Source organism: Hypanus sabinus, chromosome 21, assembly GCF_030144855.1.
Source record: "Hypanus sabinus isolate sHypSab1 chromosome 21, sHypSab1.hap1, whole genome shotgun sequence".
NCBI lineage: Eukaryota > Metazoa > Chordata > Chondrichthyes > Myliobatiformes > Dasyatidae > Hypanus > Hypanus sabinus.
In genome coordinates, this window is record NC_082726.1 from 32,252,257 (window position 1) to 32,262,212 (window position 9,956).

The window sequence follows — 9,956 nt, forward strand, 5'->3', positions numbered from 1 at the left end:
CAAAACCCCATCTTAATACCAACTAGAGTACATGCGCCGTCCGCAACAGTGAAACCTTCCCAAAACCCCTTCGTAATACCAACTGGAGTCCATCCGCTGTCAGCGTCAGTGAAACCTCCCCAAAACACGATCGTAATACCAACTAGTCCATCTGTAGTCCGCGTCTGTGAAATTTTCCAAAAACGACATCATAATACCAACAAGAGACCATCCGCTGTCCGCGTCTGTCAAACCTTCCCAAATCCACATTGTGATACCAACTAGTCCATACGCAGTCCGCGACAGTGAAACCTTCCCAAAACCCCATCATGATAACAACTACAGTCCATGCGCTGTCCGCGTCTGTCAAACCTTCCGAAATCAACATCGTAATACCAACTATAGTCCATCCGCAGTCCGCGTATGTGAAAATATCCCAAAACCCCATCTTAATACCAATTAGAGTTCATGCGCCGTCCGCAACTGTGAAACCTTCCCAAAACCCCATCGTAATACCAACTGGAGTCCATCGCAGTCCGCGTCTGTGAAACCTTCTGAAAACCCCGTCGTAATACCAACTAGAGTCCATCCGTAGTCCGCATCAGTGAAGCCTTCCCAAAACCCCATATTAATACCAACCAGAGTGCATCAGCAGTCCGCGTCAGTGAAACCTTCCCAAAACCTCATCGCAATACCACCTACAGAATCCATCCACAGACTGCGTCCATGAAAACTTCCCAAAACCCCATCGTAATAGCGACTAGAGTCCATCCACTGTTGGCATCAGTCAAAACTTCTCAAATCCTCATGGTAATACCAACTATAGTCCATCACAGTCTGCGTCAGTGAAACCTTCCTAAAAACCCATCATAATAGCAACTAGAGTGTATCCGCAGTCAGTGTCAGTCAAAACTTCCCAAATCCCCATGGTAATACCAACTATAGTCCATCGCAGTCTGCTTCAGTGAAGCCTTCCCACAACCCCATTGTAATACCAACTAGAGTCCATCCGCAGCCCGCATCAGTGAAACCGTCCCAAAAGCCCATCGTAATACCAACTAGAGTCCATCCGCAGTCCGCGTATGTGAAAACATCCCAAAACCCCATCTTAATACCAACAAGAGTACATGTGCCGTCCGCAACAGTGAAACCTTCCCAAAACCCCTTCGTAATACCAACTGGAGTCCATCCGCTGTCCACGTCAGTGAAACCTTTCCAAAACCCCATCTTTATACCAACGGGAGTCCATCGCAGTCAGCGTCAGTGAAACCTCCCCAAAACCCGATCGTAATACCAACTAGTCCATCTGCAGTCTGCGTCTGTGAAACCTTCCCAAATCCACATTGTGATACCAACTAGAGTCCATACGGAGTCCGCGACAGTGAAACCTTCCCAAAACCCCATCGCAATACCAACTAGAGTCCATACGCAGTCCGCGACAGTGAAACCTTCCCAAAACCCCATCATGATAACAACTAGAGTCCATCCGCTGTCGGCGTCAGTCAAAACATCCCAAAATCCCATTGTAATACCAACTAGAGTCAAGCGCAGTCTATGCCAGGGAATCCTTCACAAAACCCCATCGTAATACCAACTGGAGTCCATACGCAGTCCGCGACAGTGAAATCTTCCCAAATCCCCATGGTAATACCAACTATAGTCCATCGCAGTCCGCGTCAGTGAAACCTTCCTAAAAACCCATCATAATACCAACTATAGTCCATCCGCAGTCCGCGTATGTGAAAACTTCCCAAAACCCCATCGTAATAGCGACTAGAGTCCATCCACTGTTGGCATCAGTCAAAACTTCTCAAATCCTCATGTTAATACCAACTATAGTCCATCACAGTCTGCGTCAGTGAAACCTTCCTAAAAACCCATCATAATAGCAACTAGAGTGTATCCGCAGTCAGTGTCAGTCAAAACTTCCCAAATCCCCATGGTAATACCAACTATAGTCCATCGCAGTCTGCTTCAGTGAAGCCTTCCCACAACCCCATTGTAATACCAACTAGAGTCCATCCGCAGCCCGCATCAGTGAAACCGTCCCAAAAGCCCATCGTAATACCAACTAGAGTCCATCCGCAGTCCGCGTATGTGAAAACATCCCAAAACCCCATCTTAATACCAACAAGAGTACATGTGCCGTCCGCAACAGTGAAACCTTCCCAAAACCCCTTCGTAATACCAACTGGAGTCCATCCGCTGTCCACGTCAGTGAAACCTTTCCAAAACCCCATCTTTATACCAACGGGAGTCCATCGCAGTCAGCGTCAGTGAAACCTCCCCAAAACCCGATCGTAATACCAACTAGTCCATCTGCAGTCTGCGTCTGTGAAACCTTCCCAAATCCACATTGTGATACCAACTAGAGTCCATACGGAGTCCGCGACAGTGAAACCTTCCCAAAACCCCATCGCAATACCAACTAGAGTCCATACGCAGTCCGCGACAGTGAAACCTTCCCAAAACCCCATCATGATAACAACTAGAGTCCATCCGCTGTCGGCGTCAGTCAAAACATCCCAAAATCCCATTGTAATACCAACTAGAGTCAAGCGCAGTCTATGCCAGGGAATCCTTCACAAAACCGCATCGTAATACCAACTGGAGTCCATACGCAGTCCGCGACAGTGAAATCTTCCCAAATCCCCATGGTAATACCAACTATAGTCCATCGCAGTCCGCGTCAGTGAAACCTTCCTAAAAACCCATCATAATACCAACTATAGTCCATCCGCAGTCCGCGTATGTGAAAATATCCCAAAACCCCATCTTAATACCAACTAGAGTTCATGCGCCGTCCGCAACTGTGAAACCTTCCAAAATCAACATCGTAATACCAACTAGAGTCCATCGCAGTCCGCGTCAGTGAAACCTTCTGAAAACCCCGTCGTAATACCAACTAGAGTCCATCCGCAATCCGCATCAGTGAAGCCTTCCCAAAACCCCATATTAATACCAACCAGAGTCCATCAGCAGTCCGCGTCAGTGAAACCTTCCCAAAACCCCATCGCAATACCACCTACAGAATCCATCCACAGTCTGCGTCCGTGAAAACTTCCCAAAACCCCATCGTAATAGCGACTAGAGTCCATCCACTGTTGGCATCAGTCAAAACTTCCCAAATCCCCATGGTAATACCAACTATAGTCCATCGCAGTCTGCGTCAGTGAAACCTTCCCATATCCCCATTGTAATACCAACTACAGTCCATCGCAGTCAGCGTCAGTGAAACCTTCCTAAAAACACATCATAATAGCAACTAGAGTGTATCTGCAGTCAGTGTCAGTCAAAACTTCCCAAATCCCCATGGTAATACCAACTATAGTCCATCGCAGTCTGCTTCAGTGAAGCCTTCCCACAACCCCATTGTAATACCAACTAGAGTCCATCCGCAGCCCGCATCAGTGAAACCGTCCCAAAAGTCCATCGTAATACCAACTAGAGTCCATCCGCAGTCCGCGTATGTGAAAACATCCCAAAACCCCATCTTAATACCAACAAGAGTACATGCGCCGTCCGCAACAGTGAAACCTTCCCAAAACCCCTTCGTAATACCAACTGGAGTCCATCCGCTGTCCACGTCAGTGAAACCTTTCCAAAACCCCATCTTTATACCAACGGGAGTCCATCGCAGTCAGCGTCAGTGAAACCTCCCCAAAACCCGATCGTAATACCAACTAGTCCATCTGCAGTCCGCGTCTGTGAAATTTTCCAAAAACGACATCATAATACCAACTAGAGTCCATACGCAGTCCGCGACAGTGAAACCTCCCCAAAACCCCATCATGATAACAACTAGAGTCCATCCGCTGTCGGCGTCAGTCAAAACATCCCAAAATCCCATTGTAATACCAACTAGGATCAAGCGCAGTCTATGCCAGGGAATCCTTCCCAAAACCCCATCGTAATACCAATTGGAGTCCATACGCTTTCCGCGTCTGTGAAACCTTCCCAAAACCCCATCGCAATACCAACTACAGAATCCATCCGCAGTCCGCATCAGTGAAAACTTCCCAAAACCCCATCATAATAGCAACTGGAGTCCATCCACTGTTGGCATCAGTCAAAACTTCCCAAATCCTCATGGTAATACCAACTATAGTCCATCACAGTCTGCGTCAGTGAAACCTTCCTAAAAACCCATCATAATAGCAACTAGAGTGTATCCGCAGTCAGTGTCAGTCAAAACTTCCCAAATCCCCATGGTAATACCAACTATAGTCCATCGCAGTCTGCTTCAGTGAAGCCTTCCCACAACCCCATTGTAATACCAACTAGAGTCCATCCGCAGCCCGCATCAGTGAAACCGTCCCAAAAGCCCATCGTAATACCAACTAGAGTCCATCCGCAGTCCGCGTATGTGAAAACATCCCAAAACCCCATCTTAATACCAACAAGAGTACATGCGCCGTCCGCAACAGTGAAACCTTCCCAAAACCCCTTCGTAATACCAACTGGAGTCCATCCGCTGTCCACGTCAGTGAAACCTTTCCAAAACCCCATCATTATACCAACGGGAGTCCATCGCAGTCAGCGTCAGTGAAACCTCCCCAAAACCCGATCGTAATACCAACTAGTCCATCTGCAGTCCGCGTCTGTGAAATTTTCCAAAAACGACATCATAATACCAACTAGAGTCCATCCGCTGTCCGCGTCTGTCAAACCTTCCCAAATCCACATTGTGATACCAACTAGAGTCCATACGCAGTCCGCGACAGTGAAACCTTCCCAAAACCCCATCATGATAACAACTGGAGTCCATCCGCTGTCGGTGTCAGTCAAAACATCCCAAAATCCCATTGTAATACCAACTAGAGTCAAGCGCAGTCTATGCCAGGGAATCCTTCCCAAAACCACATCGTAATACCAACTGGAGTCCATACCCAGTCCGCGACAGTGAAATCTTCCCAAATCCCCATGGTAATACCAAGTATAGTCCATCGCAGTCCGCGTCAGTGAAACCTTCCTAAAAACCCATCATAATACCAACTAGAGTCCATCCGCAGTCCGCATCAGTGAAGCCTTCCCAAAACCCCATATTAATACCAACCAGAGTCCATCAGCAGTCCGCGTCAGTGAAACCTTCCCAAAACCTCATCGCAATACCACCTACAGAATCCATCCACAGACTGCGTCCGTGAAAACTTCCCAAAACCCCATCGTAATAGCGACTAGAGTCCATCCACTGTTGGCATCAGTCAAAACTTCCCAAATCCCCATGGTAATACCAACTATAGTCCATCGCAGTCTGCGTCAGTGAAACCTTCCCAAATACCCATTGTAATACCAACTAGAGTCCATCGCAGTCAGCGTCAGTGAAACCTTCCTAAAAACCCATCCGAATAGCAACTAGAGTGTATCCGCAGTCAGTGTCAGTCAAAACTTCCCAAATCCCCATGGTAATACCAACTATAGTCCATCGCAGTCTGCTTCAGTGAAGCCTTCCCACAACCCCATTGTAATACCAACTAGAGTCCATCCGCAGCCCGCGTATGTGAAAACATCCCAAAACCCCATCTTAATACCAACAAGAGTACATGCGCCGTCCGCAACAGTAAAACCTTCCCAAAACCCCTTCGTAATACCAACTGGAGTCCATCCGCTGTCCACGTCAGTGAAACCTTCCCAAAACCCCATCGTAATACCAACTTGAGTCCATACACAGTCCGCGACAGTGAAACCTTCCCAAAACCCCATCGTAATACCAACTAGAGTCCATCCGCAGCCCGCGTCAGAAAAACCTTCCAAAAACCCCATTGTGTTACCAACTGGAGTCCATCCGCAGTCCGCGTTAGTGAAAAGTTCCCAAAACCCCATCGTAATACCAACTATAGTCCATCCGCAGTCCGCGTATGTGAAAATATCCCAAAACCCCATCTTAATACCAACTAGAGTTCATGCGCCGTCCGCAACTGTGAAACCTTCCCAAAACCCCATCGTAATACCAACTGGAGTCCATCCGCTTTAAGCGTCTGTGAAACCTTCCCAAAACCCCATCGCAATACCAACTACAGAATCCATCCGCAGTCCGTATCAGTGAAACCTTCCCAAAACCCCATCATAATAGCAACTAGAGTCCATCCGCTGTCGGCGTCAGTCAAAACTTCACAAATCCCCATGGTAAAACCAACCATTGTCCATCGCAGTCCGCGTCAGTGAAACCTTCCTAAAAACCCATCATAATAGCAACTAGAGTGCATCCCCAGTCAGCGTAAGTCAAAACTTCCCAAAACCCCATTGTAATACCAACTAGAGTCAACCGCAGTCCGCAACAGTGAAATCTTCCCAAATCCCCATCGTAATAACAACTAGATTTCAGCAGCAGTCCGCTTTTGTGAAACCTTCCCAAAACCGCATCGTAATACCAAGTGGACTCTGTCCGCAGTCCACGTATGTGAAACCCTCACAAAACCCCATCGTAATAACTAGAGACCATGCGCTGTCCGCGTCTGTCAAACCTTCCCAAATCAACATCGTAATACCAACTAGAGTCCGTCGCAGTCCGCGTCAGTGAAACCTTCCGAAAACCCCATCGTAATACCAACTAGAGTCCATCCGCAGTCCGCATCAGTGAATCCTTCCCAAAACCCCATAATAATACCAACCAGAGTCCATCAGCAGTCCGCGTCAGTGAAACCTTCCCAAAACCCCATCGCAATACCACCTACAGAATCCATCCACAGTCTGCATCCGTGAAAACTTCCCAAAACCCCATCGTAATAGCGACTAGAGTCCATCCGCTGTCGGCATCAGTCAAAACTTCCCAAATCCCCATGGTAATACCAACTATAGTCCATCGCAGTCTGCGTCAGTGAAACCTTCCCAAATCCCCATTGTAATACCAACTAGAGTCCATCGCAGTCAGCGTCAGTGAAACCTTCCTAAATCCCCATGGTAATACCAACTAGAGTCCATCGCAGTCAGCGTCAGTGAAACCTTCCCAAATCCCCATTGTAATACCAACTAGAGTCCATCGCAGTCAGCGTCAGTGAAACCTTCCTAAAAACCCACCATAATAGCAACTAGAGTGTATCCGCAGTCAGTGTCAGTCAAAACTTCCCAAATCCCCATGGTAATACCAACTATAGTCCATCGCAGTCTGCTTCAGTGAAGCCTTCCCACAACTCCATTGTAATACCAACAAGAGTCCAACTGTAGCCCGCATCAGTGAAACCGTCCCAAAAGTCCATCGTAATACCAACTAGAGTCCATCCGCAGTCCGCGTTCGTGAAAACATCCCAAAACCCCATCTTAATACCAACAAGAGTACATGCGCCATCCGCAACAGTGAAACCTTCCCAAAACCCCTTCGCAATACCAACTGGAGTCCATCCTCTGTCGGCGTCTGTGAAACCTTTCCAAAACCCCATCTTTATACCAACGGGAGTCCATCGCAGTCAGCGTCAGTGAAACCTCCCCAAAACCCGATCGTAATACCAACTAGTCCATCTGCAGTCCGCGTCTGTGAAATTTTCCAAAAACGACATCATAATACCAACGAGAGTCCATCCGCTGTCCGCGTCTGTCAAACCTTCCCAAATCCACATTGTGATACCAACTAGTCCATACGCAGTCCGCGACAGTGAAACCTTCCCAAAACCCCATCCTGATAACAAATAGAGTCCATGCGCTGTCCGCGTTTGTCAAACCTTCCCAAATCAACATCGTAATACCAACTCGAGTCCATCGCAGTCTGCGTCAGTGAAACCTTCCCAAAACCCCATCGTAATACCAACTAGAGTTCAGTAGCAGTCCGCTTTTGTGAAACATTCCCAAAACCCCATCGTGATACCAATTGGACTCCGTCCGCAGTCCACTTATATGAAAACCTCCCAAAACCCCATCGTAATAACAACTAGAGTCCATGCGCTGTCCGTGTCTGTCAAACCTTCCGAAATCAACATCGTAATACCAACTAGAGTCCATCGCAGTCCGCGTCAGTGAAACCTTCCCAAAACCCCATCGTAATACCAACTAGAGTCCATTAGCAGTCCGCGACAGTGAAACCTTCCCAAAACCCCATCGTATTACCAACTGGAGTCCATCCGCCGTCCGCGTTAGTGAAAAGTTCCCAAAACCCCATTGTAATACCAACTATAGTCCATCCGCAGTCCGCGTATGTGAAAATATCCCAAAACCCCATCTTAATACCAACTAGAGTTCATGCGCCGTCCGCAACTGTGAAACCTTCCCAAAACCCCATCGTAATACCAACTGGAGTCCATCCGCTTTCCGCGTCTGTGAAACCTTCCCAAAACCCCATCGCAATACCAACTACAGAATCCATCCGCAGTCCGCATCAGTGAAAACTTCCCAAAACCCCATCATAATAGCAACTGGAGTCCATCCGCTGTCGGCGTCAGTCAAAACTTCACAAATCCCCATGGTAAAACCAACCATTGTCCATCGCAGTCCGCGTCAGTGAAACCTTCCTAAAAACCCATCATAATACCAACTATAGTCCATCCGCAGTCCGCGTATGTGAAAATATCCCAAAACCCCATCTTAATACCAACTAGAGTTCATGCGCCGTCCGCAACTGTGAAACCTTCTGAAAACACCGTCGTAATACCAACTAGAGTCCATCCGCAGTCTGCATCAGTGAAGCCTTCCCAAAACCCCATATTAATACCAACCAGAGTGCATCAGCAGTCCGCGTCAGTGAAACCTTCCCAAAACCCCATCGCAATACCACCTACAGAATCCAGCCACAGACTGCGTCCGTGAAAACTTCCCAAAACCCCATCGTAATAGCGACTAGAGTCCATCCACTGTTGGCATCAGTCAAAACTTCCCAAATCCTCATGGTAATACCAACTATAGTCCATCACAGTCTGCGTCAGTGAAACCTTCCTAAAAACCCTTCATAATAGCAACTAGAGTGTATCCGCAGTCAGTGTCAGTCAAAACTTCCCAAATCCCCATGGTAATACCAACTATATTCCATCGCAGTCTGCTTCAGTGAAGCCTTCCCACAAACCCATTGTAATACCAACTAGAGTCCATCCGCAGCCCGCATCAGTGAAACCGTCCCAAAAGCCCATTGTAATACCAACTAGAGTCCATCCGCAGTCCGCGTATGTGAAAACATCCCAAAACCCCATCTTAATACCAACAAGAGTACATGCGCCGTCCTCAACAGTGAAACCTTCCCAAAACCCCTTCGTAATACCAACTGGAGTCCATCCACTGTCCACGTCAGTGAAACCTTTCCAAAACCCCATCTTTATACCAACGGGAGTCCATCGCAGTCAGCGTCAGTGAAACCTCCCCAAAACCCGATCGTAATACCAACTAGTCCATCTGCAGTCCGCGTCTGTGAAATTTTCCAAAAACGACATCATAATACCAACTAGAGTCCATCCGCTGTCCGCGTCTGTCAAACCTTCCCAAATCCACATTGTGATACCAACTAGAGTCCATACGCAGTCCGCGACAGTGAAACCTTCCCAAAACCCCATCATGATAACAACTAGAGTCCATCCGCTGTCGGTGTCAGTCAAAACATCCCAAAATCCCATTGTAATACCAACTAGAGTCAAGCGCAGTCTATGCCAGGGAATCCTTCACAAAACCCCATCGTAATACAAACTGGAGTCCATACCCAGTCCGCGACAGTGAAATCTTCCCAAATCCCCATGGTAATACCAACTATAGTCCATCGCAGTCCGCGTCAGTGAAACCTTCCTAAAAACCAATCATAATACCAACTATAGTCCATCCGCAGTCCGCGTATGTGAAAATATCCCAAAACCCCATCTTAATACCAACTAGAGTTCATGCGCCGTCCGCAACTGTGAAACCTTCCCAAATCAACATCGTAATACCAACTAGAGTCCATCGCAGTCCGCGTCAGTGAAACCTTCTGAAAACCCCGTCGTAATACCAACTAGAGTCCATCCCCAGTCCGCGTCAGTGAAACCTTCCCAATACCCCATCGCAATACCACATACAGAATCCATCCACAGTCT